Source organism: Fundulus heteroclitus, chromosome 3 (genome assembly GCF_011125445.2).
Source record: "Fundulus heteroclitus isolate FHET01 chromosome 3, MU-UCD_Fhet_4.1, whole genome shotgun sequence".
Lineage (NCBI taxonomy): Eukaryota > Metazoa > Chordata > Actinopteri > Cyprinodontiformes > Fundulidae > Fundulus > Fundulus heteroclitus.
Window position 1 is genome coordinate 12,250,749 of NC_046363.1, and position 16,329 is coordinate 12,267,077.

Genomic DNA, 16,329 nt, shown 5'->3' on the forward strand with positions numbered 1-16,329 from the left:
CCCAAAGCAAACAGACTTTTTAATAATTCAAATATTTAGGGAAGATCATACTGTCATCACATCCTGCACCACTTGTCTCACATATAGAATGTTTTCCTACTCTAAGTCACATGCAGGTAGGCTTTGAGTAACATTAAACCAGAAATGATTGAACTTTGAGCAGATAAATCAGGACACTTTGGGACTATTAATGCCTGTTGCCTAGATGTAATTCCATAGTCCATGAAACAATTAAAGGTACTTTGGTGATAATAATAATAAAGAAGTCATTGCCAACACTTGGCCAAGTTAAAACATTGATGCACAATGCTTTTTCATGCTGTGGTCAGAGCAGAGCCAGAGAGCCAATTTAACTGTTTTGATTAAACAGTGCTTGCATTGTTACATAAATCCGTCAGTGTTTCAATAAAGTCCTCTGTCTCCATTTCTTTGTGGGGTCCTCCTCCCCTGGTTGGGTCCCGTAATTTCACTGTGGCTCCGCTCACGTCTTACATCACTGCTGGCTGCTCACAACAGACAAATAACCTCATACCCAGGAAGCTCACCATGGCAACAGGCTATCCCATTCATCACATTGTGTTCATTGATCTTCTGGATTTACTGACAATTTGAAAGGCGACGACAAATCAAGTAAGAGGGAGAGAGAAAGACGCAGTGGGAAGCAGCATTAGAAGGTATCGCAACAGTTTATGTGCTGAACTACAAACTTTCATACAGATTGGATTGAATTGTATACCGTTATCTCAGCTAACCAGCAGGGGGCAGTACTGATCTGTTCTCTGGACGTTCTGCCTTTGTGAATGGTGATGGGAGAGGCACATGACTACAGTAGAAATTTCCACAGCATGCCCCTTATTTCAGGACGTGATTTTGTATAACAGACAAGTAGGTTTAGTAAACTTGTTGTGGAAAGGAGGGTTGGCAAGAATTCAAGCAAAATATGGGAGCATCCCCCTCCAGGCCTTTAGACACTTGTATGCTTTTGGCATGTTTGACTTTCAGGGAGGCACAAACAATCCACAGTGTTTTACTCAGAACTGATAACTGTGAGATTGAAGCCTAAAACTATGTCTAAGTTATACCTTCAGGTATAAAACCACAATTTAGATTTGCAACAGAGTAAAAGCTAAGAAAAAAATCAAAGCCAAAAAGATAAACCGAGGGACGGTTTTATGGGAACATGCCTTTTACCATTTTTCCGTTCGTGCAGCAGGATCCAAGAGTAAAAAGTATTTATACCCAAAAAATGATGGATGCTAAAAATAGGAGCGCCAGCTCTCCTACATTTACTAATGACATTCTTTTGGAAAGTGATGATAGGATAGAGACCCATTGCTGTTCAAATAATACAAGGAACTGAGGTCATGTACATAGAGGGGAGGGACTCTTCCTGCTTGAATGTACAAGAAAGAACAGCTCTCAATCACTACAGCATGGAAAACAAAGCCTGCTGATTGTAATGAAGCTATTTATTTTATTGGAGTGCATGCAGCTCCTGAGAAACAAATTGATGACATACAAGCGGCTTTCGGGATTTGCCTAACTCCAGAAACGACATCGACCATCAAAAAAGACAAAAAAACAAACAGGAGCAATAAATTCAACTAATATGATGTAAAAAGCGTTTTTAATTTGTCCGCTAAGATCAAAATGTTCTCTTTGTAAGTACCAAGAACTGGGGTTGGAAAACAAGCAGCAAAAAAAAACAACTGATAATCCACTGGGGGCTCCCCTCTCTTTCACATGCTGATTCGCACACAGAGCCGAGGCCCCCTGAGGCTCCTCTGGTGACAGGATGTGACATTAAAACAGGGTCAGAAACAGACAAACTCTTCCCACTAGATGTGCCTCGCTCCGACAGGCAACATGTTTTTCAGCTCCGCAACGTTCAGCCAGCCTAATTCCAAACCAACCCAACATGGTTAACTCGTAGCTCTGCTGCTTTTACAGCAAGATATGTTCTGGGACATAACTTCTAAAACATGGTATCACTGCCAAATGGACTTTTAAAGCTATGCATAGTTGACAGATGAATTATATATACACCTTTTCACAAAGTGCTGCTTCAGCAGAACCAAATGGACTCATAGGCTTCTTCTACCTCAGGTTATGATAATATGCGTGGAACATTACCAGTAATGGTCTCAGCATCCTTGCAGGTGGCCTCGAACTCCTGAAGTGCAGTCGCCACACCAACATACTCCTCCTCCTCCTCCTCCTCTTCCTCACTGGCCAATAGAAGATCTGGATCGTGGGGCTCAGATATGCGTCTGTGATCCGAGGACTGTTCAGGGGCTGGGGCGGTGGAACGGGTGTCGGGAGTCTGAGTCCTCGGGTCCAGCTTGGCGCTGAGTGGTCACCGGTTTACAACAGGGCTAGCCATGGACGACGCTCAGATCCACAAAAGGTTGGACCAGATTTGCCTCGTGTGCATCTTTAGACCAGGGAGGTAAAAACTGATGTCACGCTGACTCAGCGGCACAGGTCAGATGACGCGGCTGATAAACCCAAAGTGCTCACTTTTGTGGTGCGAAGAGTGTTCACTTCATACCTGGAAGAGAAGGAAGGGCAGAAGCAGAGGGGATAGAAACTATTAAGGTTTTTCAACATTTATGAATTTTGAGTCATACAGAAATAATTGAGCGAGAATTCACGCCTAAACTCTGACGTCGACTTTATCTCAGCCAGAAGACGTCACTAGGATGGGAAAAGCTGCGGGCTCTATCAGTCCACTTCATCAGCTGATTCTGAGTCAGACAGGATCATTTCCAGAGACATAAAAAAAAAAAAAAAACAGGAATGCACTCTTTCCAATGCTGTGGTAAAAATGGACACCAGTCAACCTCTTCCAATAAAAACATCTTTCCACTGCAGGTAAAGGACTTAATACAGGTAACAGCTTCACAAAACGTCACTTTGAAAACATTCACACAATCTCTTTAAATGTTCACTTCTTAAATGCACTTACTGATGGGAATCAAGCAAGGCTCCCTGGTTTTTCCCCCTAGCCCTCTCAGAAAAGTGATAATTACAGGCAATATGTAGACGTGGTCAGAGTTTTTATAGAGCCACTAATCGGCGTGACGCAACGTTCACATAAACTGAACACGTGGTCAAAGGGCAGAACATTTTAGACATGGTTTCACTTTCTATGGGTTGTTGGCTGAAAATATTTCACATATTCCTTTCAAAATAATAAAAGCCATAATTATCAGAAATAAAGGCTTTAAGTTTTTTTTGCTGGGGCAATTGGTTGAAGAAAGGGTTGAGTTTGAATTCAGGTTTGTGTGTTGTTTATCTAACTCTAGGTCATTAAGCAACAGATGAAATGGCCAGGACTACATTTAAAATATATGCTTTGTATTTTTTGATAATCATCAATATCGTTCAATATGATTTCTATTTTATCGATATACTTTTTTTTTAATATCGTCCAGCCCTACAGCTTATAAAATGTTCTACATGAACAAGCTACAAAACTAGAGACGCACAAAACGCACCTTTCCTTGACGATACATGTAGAGTATTTATAATTGGTTTTCTTTGGAACCATTTATAAAAAGCACTTAATTAGAAAACAGAGTTATGTTGAATACCTGACAGGCTGCTGGCAGACACATTAAACAGCAAATAATTCAACACATGGTTTCTCTTTGCGGAATGATCAGAGACACAGGCAGCACAAACTCAGCTCTGCAAAGTTGCACCAAGACTATTAAAAGTAAAACTATGTACCGGAGCAGTCTGAGGTGATCATCTAGATTTAAAATGAAACAAGAGCCACGGCTGTAAACCAAAGGTGTTTTTCCACCAAACCAGTTCCATTGCCAAACTATGAGTTTTCTCCCCATCAATGATTTCTGAAAGCAAAGAACTTTACAAACAGGGTTCTAACTTGGCACAGAGTCTTACCTGGGCCAGAGGAAAGAACAACTTCATCAGAGGCTGGAGAAGCAATTATTGTCAGCTTATTTTAAGACGGTAACACAGATTAGCTTTCCAAAAAGTCAGATCAGCAAAAGAATAACATCCACTATAATCACCCTGAATTGAAAATAATTTCCCTCTGGGATTATTAAAGTATTTCTGATTCTGATCTGATTCTGGTTTTGCATTCAACATGCTGGCCGCTCTGGCATCACCTCACCTGATATCATGATAGAACATGGCAACGCGTGGCTACACACTGGTGTGCACCAAAGCCATGTAAGTGGATTTTTTTTTTTTTAAAACATACATATTTTTAACACCTACATCCCTGGTGACAAAATCCATATGTTTCATTTTGCACTGAAAACCATCATGTTAGATAACTTGCTCACCACCAACAACGATAAATTAACCACTACTTCCCACCTTTGCTTGTGATATATAACCTCGCCTGTTGTTGATTAACCTTTCCAGAATCGATGCAGATAATCCTTTCTAAAAAGGAAACTTGGCAACCAAGTTAAAAAGAAAATTTAAAGTAAAACTGAAAATACCCTTCAGCAAGCTGTCATCCCATACCAAACAGAAAGTGTTAATTCATACCAACCATTCCACACACACACAACCTTCAAAGTCAGGTTTTCTGAACTCCAAGGCTCATACTATCACTATCATTCTTAGTGTCTATTCATCCACAGCCAACTATGTACGTCAGGTTTTCCTATTCTGCCCCAGTTTCCTCTGAGACATATTGCCTCAGAACATTTGGAACGTTGCGGAAAGCAGAAATTAGGCCACAGTTTCCATTATTTAGGAGCAAATGATATCCAAATGTCATTAGCAACACTGTTGCTAATGACAACATAGCATACGCTTGCTTTAAACACAAGATTAACAGTTTCTTTAGTTCAGGAATGTGAAGGTGAATTTAATCCACAGCTATTACTTGTAGGTATGGATTACCAATGTGTTTTATAACTCCGCTGTTTCCTTTCAGCGCCCCTGAACCGTTAAAAGGTGGTTAAGCGAGTGAAGGGCGTGCCCCTGCTATACAGTTTGTATGCAACTGGTATCCTGGCAAAACAACTGCGCATTTTGAAGTTCATTAGTGTGACGGCCAACAATACCAGGATCTAAAACGCTATTTTCCCAACATCCCTCCTGAATAACATGGTCAGGTGGAGTCGTAAAGGAAACTCCAGGTTGCATTGTGCTAGTGGAGCAGGGCCTTGAGAAAACAACAGCACGAGAAGGACGGGGTATGGCACACCTCTCCGATGGAAACTACGGCTTTTAATTAAGTTGTTTTTAGGGTCAGTAAGTAATTGCCGTCGCAGCAAAGTTAAGTTGATGAATTCCTTGTAACACCGACACAAAGGATGCGAGACGCGAGCAAGTTGTTTACATTTCCCCCACTAAGCATCTCCACTGCAACACATAACGTGAAGGTTGTGATTGGTTGTTATGTTCCAGTTTATATTGACACCGCATAACACTTTTTTCGCAATGCTTAGACAATAACTCCTTTTCTGTTTTCCACATCCAGTTTTCTCATCATTCTTCCATCCATCATCTATACGCTTATCTGTGCAGGGTTGTGGGGGATGGGGGAGCCTATCGCCAGCAGTAATTAGACGAGAAGCGGGGTACACTCTGGGAAGAAGCCAGAGTACCCAGAGAGAACCCACGCATGCACGGGGAGAACATCCTTTCCCTTCAATATTTTCTGTGTTGCAGAAATCTCTGTGTTTACAAAGCCACATCGGTAACCTGTATTTGTTAGCTTTTAACTAATGCAGACACGTGCCTCTCTCCAGCTTTAGTCATGTTTACCTGTGAATCAAACAGCAAGGAAAAAAGTGTCAACAGCAAATGTGACTGAACACTAGTTAGGTAAAATGGTATTTATGTTATTAGTTTCTAGCTCTATTAAATAAATTGCAGCTAAAGGCTCTCCACAACATAGATGATTGGTATCGCTTTCGGTTGCTCAGTTATGGCCGTCTCAAGTTGAAACCCCTAGCAATTTGCACAATCCAACACAAACCACAAATCTTAATTTTCAGTTCCTTAAATGGTCTAGAAATGCAACGCCCAAGCTTCAGTTAGCAACTCTGGTAAGCTCCTCACGCAGAATGAGTCGGATTCACCTTTATGTTCTCAAAGTTTCACAACTTACACTGTCACACCTTGGGATCAAAAGGCAGCACAATAGACACAAACAGAACAAAGCTATTTTCACAACACAGGATCCCATATCCTGCACAGAAAGATGTTCATCGACACACAGGAAGTGCCATATGCAGAAACCAAAGTGACTTTCAACACACAAATCCTAACCAATGTGAACTCTGAGCTGCAACACAACATGCTAGATAGCCACTTGTTCTTGAGATATATCAGTGCCCCGACCATCAAAGCTCTTTAATCAGTGACATACTGATTTAATGACATGATAGTAGGGCAAATAACGGGGAAAGAACATAGAAAAAAAGATGTTGTAAATACATAAACAACACAATTTATTATTTGATAATCAGGAAGTGCTGGTTGAGCAACATCCCACTGTGTTAAGTTTAAAATAAAATACCTATTAGCTTAAATACGCATGAGACTGGGGTCTAAATAAGGGTATGCTCTCATCAGTGGGTCAGCTTGCCTAAAAGGTTTATACCATTAGCCTGTGTGCTGTTAAGCACTCCCTAACAGTCAATATAACAACCTCCAGCAGCACTCTACAAACCCAGTGATCAGATGTGTCCTTGCTCGAGGAGATTTACAAACTTTCCAAAGTAGATCATGCAACACTGACTAAAGTCCTGGGTGCTCATAAATTTGCTGTGTCCTTGAAATTGAAACATGAGCTGCTATGCCGATGGAAAACCGGACCCGGTGGTGTGATGACAGAGCTGTGCCGACGCACTGTGGCTGATAAAAGCGTCATAAAAGTGGAGCTGAAACGCAGGAAACTCTGAGCTACCCATAGACAAAGATGGCTTCCGGTCGCATTGTCGGCTGAGGAAAAAAAAAAAACATCAGATGTTCTTCTCATGTTTTAAAAGCCCGTATAAAAGATCTTAACCAGATCAAATACATATGTGTGCATAAAAGGAGAAAAATCGCAAAAACTGATCTGATCAAAAACATGTTTTAGTTCGGCTTTAGATTTGACTTCTATGTCTCAGTCATGAAGAAGTTTACTTACAACAACCCCATCATAATATGAAAGTTTATATTTTGACCCGACTGTCAATTTCCTCAATAGATTTCAGACATCCAACTAAATTAGCTTGTTGGGGTAACACACTGATTACGTTGTTTTACACTGGTAACAGAAACATATTATTTGGGAAACTATAAAGGAAGGCCATTTTAAGAGGATTAGCATTATTTTCACCATTATCCACTTTATGATCAATGAGTCCAATCAATATCCCATTGTGGTGTCTGTGACTAGTGATACAATCTAAATAGGAAAAAAAGGAACAAAACTAATCAACTAAAATGCAGATATGAATAGTAGTCCCGCTGGTGTTAAAACTTTTAAATTCTATTTCATCTGATGAGCATCAGTTGGGTGGAAGGCCTGCTGCAAACGGTGATGCTGCAGTGCATATCAGAGTTAAGGACCAAAGCAATGAATGCAGAGGAGACCATCGCAATGCTTCAGCCAGTACAACGGCTGGTTACCATGGAGACTGAACGCACGCCAGCACTGGTGCTTCTAGGCAGGTCCACCTACTGCTCAGGTGTGGGAGGGCTTTACTGTCCTCCCAGTTCTGTTTCATCACTGAACATTTCTCCTCAAGATCTGTATTTTTTTTTTTAAAATCATCTTCCAGACAAGAGAAGCATAATTTTGTTTTAGTGAGCACTTTTATGTGTGAAATTTTGAAGCACTCTTTGTTTTTGTTGATCTTTTTCTTTTTTTTGGAATTCATGAAAATGTTTTGTCTTTTTAAAAACAGCTACAGAACTGAAAGGAACATGAGACGATCGAAGATAAACGAGTCCTCATCTTAAACTTGAATGATATAAAGCCTCGCCATGAAGAGGAAAGAAACCATTTAGTCATGTCCTATGTATTCCTTTTTCACATATTTGCTAAGAGGAATGAAAATGCATAAACCAGAGATAATCACAAGCAAGGAAATACAAATGAAAAATAGCCTTTTGGTTAATTTCTAGCGTTTTTAACTATTGGATTGTCTTGTGTTTTATTAAAACTGCACTGTCCCCTTTCAAGAAAGTAAATCAAAAAGCTAATGACTAAAATAAACTGATTAGGCCCAAATTATTACTTAAACCTCTGAACTAAGGAAAAAAAGTATAAGTAATATAAGTAATAGTGCTTTTATGTATTTTGTTCCACGTGTCCATTTCAGGTATACCGTAAAGAGATGCTGGTTGCCTACAAGTGGCTCTGAAGAAAAAAAAGAAGAAAAAGATGGCCGCACCAGTCCCAGGCAGAGACACAACATCACTCCATGCATTTCATGCACAGAGGCAGGTTGTACACAGGAGCAGCAGCCCACAGTCCAGGAAGGCACAGAGTGAGACTGTAGGGTACATTTTGGGTTTATTTACTTTCCTAAATCATCCAAATTCATCATTACTATGAAGCTGCAGCCCATATTTCACTGATGTCTAGCAAATAATCAACTGCATCTTTTTTACAATAAAACGAGTGCAGCAGCCCATCACCTATCAGAGCTGCAGCCTGTAGCTCACATACCGGCCTTCTTTCCATCTGGATGTGTGTTATTAAGGCTCAGGACTCAGATCAGGAGTCCAGGTCAAGTTTCAAGTCTTTGCAGCACAAGTCAAAGTCGGGTTTGAGGCCTTATGTTGCGACTTAAGTGCAACTCGAGTCGGCGTCTCCGACAAACAAGACAAGGAAAAGAATTATTGAGGTGACTTAGCAAATAATGCAGGGAGCCATTTTTCTCATGGTGATAAAATGTCCTCTGATAACTAGCTTAATGTGCCCAGCAGTCCTTGTCATCAGGTGTGAGAGTACTGCTGAGATTCCCCCAAGAGATTATTAATGTTGTGAATGAAAGCTCAACTGCACAGAGTTTAACCTTGAGAAGGTTTTGTTGTATCTATTGTAAGTTTTTTTTTTTAAACAAAAGGAAAAAACGAAACATACTTAGAAAGTATTTTATTGAGCTGTATGGCTCATTTTTTGTATGGGCAATAAATTTAAATAAAGAATTTGGTATATCTTTGATGTATATCTGTGAAAATCATTCCAGTTTTTTTTATTGTTTACACCACAATCTGTGAACAGCTGCCTTCTCCAGACCTTCTTGAGATAAATATTAATTGCCTTCATCCTGGATTTTAACCTGAGCCCTGCACAAGTGGTAAAGACAACACTGTGTAACTAGAAATGTACACATTAGCAGGAGTGGAGCAAAGTCGCTGTTGTTGATGCGACAGCTGTCTGTCTGAGCTACAACAGACTCCCACCACCTTATCAGCAGTTTAAGGTTTCCAGGTTTTAACACCGGGGAACACTGTTAGGTTTATGAAGAGCAAACACCACTGGATTCTGCAGCCATCAGTGAGACGTCAGACCTGAATACCTGACTCCTGTTTGATGAATATCGCGTCTCAGCAGATTTCATTTCAATGTCTTACTACAGAAATCTGTTTAAATTATGAGAAGGAAGAACCTAACCTTGCTAGGCGCTGACTGAACTGGACGTGGCACGTTGTTATTGGCTTCTTCTTCATTAGGAAACAAGGTTTTCAGGTTTTATTCCCTCATCAGCACTAGATAAGCAGATTTCCAAAAAAAACCTAATTGAAGTAGTAACAGCATTTCTCTTAGTCCAGGTCTGCTTTCATACGTTTGTAGAAATATATTGTAGTTCTAACACTTTGCCTGGCCTCATTTGTTCATGGAGGCCTCATTTATTCTGACCATCTAACAGATATGAGCTGCTCCGTTGTTATAGTTACACTGTAGGGCTCTGCAGGATCCCGTTAAGAACACATGAAAAATACACACAATCCCCTTTCTTTACAACTAGTGACAGAATTTGTACACAAGAGAGCTAAGGATAAGCATCAATATTTACTTCCACAGTGTTGACTAGAAACCAGAAAAGCCTCACTTCAAAGCTCACATGTAATAGTCACAGGACAGCGGCTCTCGAGGACTGGAGTTAAGGACCCAAACCGTATCAAGTATAAGCACCAATGTCAGTATTAGCATGAATGCATAATAGATTAGATATAAAAGTCAACTAAAGGTTGCATCAAATCTGTCCTTTGGGATATTGCACATATTTTAATGAAAACTGTGATTTACTAAAATGTGACGCTGTAGTTGGACCCAGTGATCTAAGCTGACATCCATTTGATGAGTGTCTTTTGTAAGAATGAGCAGTTACCGTTTTTATTCAGACAATCCTAACCCACAAACGTATACAGAAAAAACAAATTAGCTTGTTTTCGGCAGCAACTGGTGGTAATGAGTTGCTGCCACCAGAAAGGGGCCTCGAGGAAAAGGCTGCTTCATGACCTTCTGCAATGAAAAAGAATGAGATGAGGATGACTGCTTGACATTAAATGCACAAAACACATAGTTCAGAGCACACACAGCGTTTTGGACAAGTATGCAAGTATTGGTTTTCACGTTATCAAGAAACACTCCTCACCAAACACTCCTTGCAAAAAGCCCTGTGCACATTCTAGGGTCTATTACAAAGCAAACTACATCAATCTCTCCCTGCTATGTTCAGTTTCCTAACGCTGTGTTGAGTAATGTTGCCAAACAGACCTGCTCTGTGTTATTAGGCTGATTGCATCACTGGAGAATGTCTAAATGTCCAGTGGTGTAAATTGCGGACAGAGAGTGGTTTGAGATAAAAGGAATGTGAAAATCTGGTCTTCCCTTTGTCTCCGTTTAGTGCCTCTGATGTGTTTCATTCAGCGAAGCTCTCTGAAGCCTCTCAAAGGTGCATGGCAACAAGCCCCTTTGTTTTCCTCCAAACTCTGATCTACCAAGCCTGTTGCCAGACAAAACATATCTGCCACCATTACTCATAGAGACACACGGGCTTCACAGGAGGACGAGAGAAGAAAACGGGAAGGAAAAAAAAATAGATAAAACGGAAGCGGATTTTAAAAATGACTAAATCCTTATATAAAAAAGGGAGCTAAAATAATTTCTCCATCTATTCTAGTCATTCAGTGCCAGACTTTAACACTTCCTGGGTACTCCACTAGTTTAAATTGAAACTTGCTTGGACAAGATGTATCTAGGACTGTTTCTTTGAGAGCAACCTGCTTGTCGGCGCTAGTAGACCCCTGAAGTGCTTACAGATAGGTAGAAAATGAGGACTGGCATTAAAGAGTAAACAGCTGAAGGGAAACATTAAGATACTGTGAGAAATAATGTGTCTTGTAAACGTATTTACACTGTCGTAACTTTTTACAGGTTCTCACATTACAACCACAAACTTTTGCAGTCTTTTATGAGGATCTTATTTCACAGACCAGCTAACTTAGCGCAAAATTGTAACGGGGGAAGTAAGTTAAATATTTTTTCAAATGAAAACCTGACAGGTATTGTGTTTGTACTCAGCCCTTTTCAAACTGATATCGCAAAATGAAATCCAAAGTAACCAATATCCCAAGCTTTGGATATTGGACTTCCCAGTCCATCATCTGGAAACGGAAAAGGTACAGCATAACTGCAAACGCACCAAGGCATGGCCATCAAACAGACGATCCGGCAAAACGGATAAATCTTTCATTCAACTATTATTTACATAATAGACACATTTGGCCCATATGGAAGATGGACAAGAGAAACCTATTGCTAAAAAAAGCTATAAGTAATCCAGTTTAAGATGTGCCATTCAAGGACCATGGGAAAACATGGTGAAGAACGCACCCGGATGAGACCAAGACTAAACCTTTTTGTTTACTTCCTAAACGCTGTGTGGTACTTAACCAACACCGGACATTATGCCGAGCACACCGTCCCCAGTTTGAAACACGATGGTGGAAGTGTCACGCTGTGGGGTTAGCTCTTCTTTTGCAGGGACTTGAGATGCTAGGCAGAGTAGACAGGGAAGAAGGGAGCAGATAGATAAAGGAGAGTCTTGGAAGGAAGCATGTTAGAGGACGAGCATGACTTGAGGTTTGGGTGGAGGTTCACTTTCCAGCAGAACAACAACACTAAACATGCAGCCAGAGCTGCAACAGAAATGGTTACGGTCAAAACATATTCATGGCCCAGAGCTAATTCCAAAAGGAGAGTCTGTTGCAAGTCTTCAAAATGTATGTTTACAGACATGACCCATGCAGTCTAACAGAGCATGAGCTATTTTGCTTTCAGGCATGGCCTTTGCTGGACGGTGTTGTTAAAAGTAGGATTTAGTTGTTGTTAAAAGTAGCTCAGGTAATGAACTCCAGCACAAACATTAGAATCTAGTAGTGTCTAGGTTCTAGGTATAAATCAATTTCTTTCCTAGTTAGTCTTAGGTGGTATGACACACAATCGGGCAGGTTTTCATGAAGGAGAACTTAGGAAATTGGGGTGTGTGACATAAACGGTCACAGGGTCCCACTGTGGCAGACCCTGTACAACCCAAACATTTTCAACCACACAGACTGAATGCGTGAGCGGTGAATGCGCCCGGACGGATCTCTTCTGAAAACAAGAAAAAGCAGGTAGATGGAAGAATCGGCACGGTCACTCACCATTATCCACACATCTACGACGCCTCAGTGAACGGGCAGAATGACAGCAGAGCAATAACAAGCCGATACATGTAAAATGGCAGAGTCGTGAACCAAATATGCTCCAAAAGACATAAAAGTAAATTATTGGCCTTCCTCTTTAATCATTAAAATATCTCAATCAACTTATCCTCCTCTTTGTTTCCATTACCTTTACTATAGACACATACATGTTCTAGAGCTTTTTCCCCACCAAGGTTCACGTCGGCTTGGGGTGTAGACTTACACATTATTGATATCACATGAATAAGCAACACTCACCGACCCATGTCTTTGGATAAATAGTGCATGGCTATGTGCATGTTTACAATAAGATGGAGATGGATGTCCAATAATAACACCTCACCACCCTACGTCTTATCCGACCTTCAGGTCATGTGTCTGGAGTCCCGTCCAGGTCGTGTGAACTCTCTCTGCAGACACAGAGGAGACTCAGAGCTCTGCTGTGTGTCAGAGTTGTGCTGACAGCATGCGAAGCTTCCACAGATCATGTGCTGTTCGCTGGCAAAGTAGCTGGAACCTTATTTAGCTTCTTAGAATTGAGTGAGAGACCCGCCTCGTCGGCTGTGAGGCCAATGGACTGCAGGCGAATCATTTTTAAAGTGTGAAACAGTAGCAGACAAGAGACCAACGATTAAGTTATTTACAGTTTTCTTTAAGCCCAGATCTGCCGATTCCAATCCCCCCTCCCTCAATATTTTAATTAGCTTTATATCTAATGTAAATTAGGAAGCTACAAGTTTATCCTCATTTATGCCTGAAAGTAGGGTTAGATGGACTAAATTTATCCAACGCTTTTCAAGTCATACCGACCCTGCAGAGCGCTCTACACCATAGCCACATTCACCTGCTGGCACACATTCATACACAGATATGAATGTGTGCCCATCAGTAGGCGACTTGGTTAAGTGCCTTGGCTAGGGGCACGACACTTAACCAAGGGACATTTGAACCTGGAATAGAAACATGAACCTTTCCGATCACAAGACAACTGCCGCAGTCACCTGACAGTATATGTCGCTAAATGAGCTGCATATCAGAAAGACGTGTAACTACGATACCTTTGGAGAATATTGTCATGTCGATATTCCTTATGGATCACAATCACAGTGTCCCCACTACTCTGTGGGCTTTAGTACACTATGCACAAAAAATAAAAAAAATCCAATATTGGCATTATGAGTGTAGGCTGTCCTAACTTGCCAAATACATCACTGCCCTGCAGAATTTGCTTGTGTGGCCCCTAAAACATAATATCCTACCAATCATTGCATCTATCAAATGGATACTGTGGTTGAATAGAGGTCTAGTTTCTACCTCTTATCCAATTTTCATCAAACCTCCCCCCAAAAGGGCATGCTGAGGCAATTAGAGACCGAAAATGTTGGAGTTTTTAAAGTTTTCCCCTATTTAGCCAAAAGAAAAGAAAAACGCTCAGGTCTTTGAACCATGCCAACTCCCATCAGAGCTGATCAAGGTTGCAATCCTCTCCCGATATATTGGTGCATCTCTATAGGAAAACGGAATAAATGGATTTCATGCACGTAATTTCTAAAATAAATACCATCCTAATGCCCTTTGTGGAGGATTTTACTGAAGAAGATGGATTATAAAATAGAACGACATTTTTTTTCTAACCAGTCTTTGTCCCGGCAAGCTTCCTTGTTCGAGATTGGCTTGCAAATGTTTTTATTTGAATAAATCTACTTTTGTTCGTTGTCATTTGCATAGAGAGCCAGATTGGGGTCAGATTGGTGCCTTAATGATTTCTCGTCACTTGAGCAAACAGGGTCAAAAGATAAAGAGACCAGAATCTGCCCGGAACTCACGTGAAACCCTCCAGGCTGTGTGATAACGCGAGATAAACCTGCTTCCACAAATAATGATCTACTCGTCAGAGTCTTACTGTCAAACATGAGGAGCAAGGTTATTTGACTCAGAGTGGACGGAAAGCAAAGGTTAGGTATAAAAATAACAGATCCCAATTCATCGGATTAATCCAACACTTCTTAACGCTTTCATTTGACTTCAACACGTTTTCTGTGGCATAGTTCAGATAAAAAAAGGGACGCTTCCTACTTTCCAAACTTTGCAAAGTCAAGCGTCGGCACAAACACACAACTCTCACCCACTTTCACATTCTGAAAAATAAAAACAGCGAAATTCTTCTTACCGATCTGTAGGATGGAGAATAGAGAATATAGCTCCGATTTTGTCTTTTTTAAAAACCGGTGCGGCTCCCAAAGCGGCTCTACAGCCGTGATGCTGCAGTCTAAAAACTATCCAGTGAACTAACTGGGACAAAAGTATCACCATCAACTATGAGACGCATCGGTGAATGGACATATGTAGTCCAAAGGAAACACGACGCAGAGTCTATAAACTCAGCGGCTTGCTTCTACTGTTTTTTTTTTATATTATTGATTTCTTAAGCAGAAGTAAGAAGGTGCCGCTTGTTGAACACGCTGCTTCGAGCTACTGCAAAGCAGGAGGGAAGGAGTACTACATCCGGTTAGAGAATTTTCTAAATAAACATCTTAAAGTATGTGACGTGAGATGTATTTTTAAATCACTTAATCTTAAGCCTATCTTGATTTTTTTTTAGCAATACACCATTACGTACTGAATATCATTGATTCACTGATAGCTAAATGATTGATTGATCATTGGTAATAATTTGATTGCATGACTTCACAGTGAGGTCACACAGTGAGATCAAAGACTTAAACCTTTATAGTGGACTTTTTACTGTAATACTGTCACTGTTTGAAGCCTTCATTTTGAATGGTTTAAAACATAAAATACCTTTCGCAATGTATCATTTCCAGCCAAGCAGCCGTCTTTACTAACAAGTGCCTAATACAGACCCCCTAGTCCCCCTAAAAAAACAAACAAAAAAATATTCTAAATTGTTCAAGAATCACTGTGTGTTTGAATTTTTTTTTGTAGAATTTACATTGCATGGACTTTTGAAGAAACACTATCATTCTGTACGTTTTTTGTCATCCAAAGATGAGAGAAAAAGAGGCTTGCAATTATGGAAATTATTCAACTAGAAGCTGCAAACATAAATCTCTTACTATAATCAAGAGCTGATGTATTCGTTCTAGATTGTGGCCTATCTGTTCCAACGTTTACATGCAAATAAAGCCATAAACTGGAAAGCCCCAGCGTTTAAGTAATTGATCCCCCCACCCCCATTCTGCCTTTTTAAAATAAGCCATACTTAAATTAGAATAACTATACACAGCCTCGGTTTAGGATTTGCAGAGGCAACGCACAGGCGACGCTTTTATTTTGTCGATAAAAATGATGTCGGTAGGAAACTGCTTTCTCGCGTCATGGTGCAGCTTAGTATGGTTTGAATGCTGCAGCGTTGGAAGAGGCCTGGTGCCTCCTGTTGGTTCATATCTAACCGTGCAGGTTGGGAACGTTAACGTTTTTAAACTCTTGCTTTTTCAATAATGGCATTCACATTCATGTTTTCCCCCACTAAAGCACAACGTACCTATTTCTTTTTCATTGCTAATGTCTTCATGCATGTGTGTGTGAGTAATATGGGGGAACGTTAATCAACAAAAGGTATAAGCACATAATGCCCCCAGAATGGGTTGATAACGAAGAGTATCGCTGCGG

The 16,329-nt window shown here is 40.5% G+C and overlaps 1 protein-coding gene across 1 annotated transcript in view; it reads right to left on the reverse strand.

The window, feature by feature from the left end:
* The window catches only part of trak1a (trafficking protein, kinesin binding 1a), a 43,657-nt gene extending 41,303 nt beyond the window's left edge, over positions 1-2,354 (reverse strand). The window contains exon 1 of the mRNA XM_036130268.1: positions 2,134-2,354. The gene's annotated coding sequence lies outside the window, so the exon portion shown is untranslated. The remainder of the gene's footprint in view (positions 1-2,133) is intronic.
* Between the last annotated feature and the right edge of the window lie 13,975 nt (positions 2,355-16,329).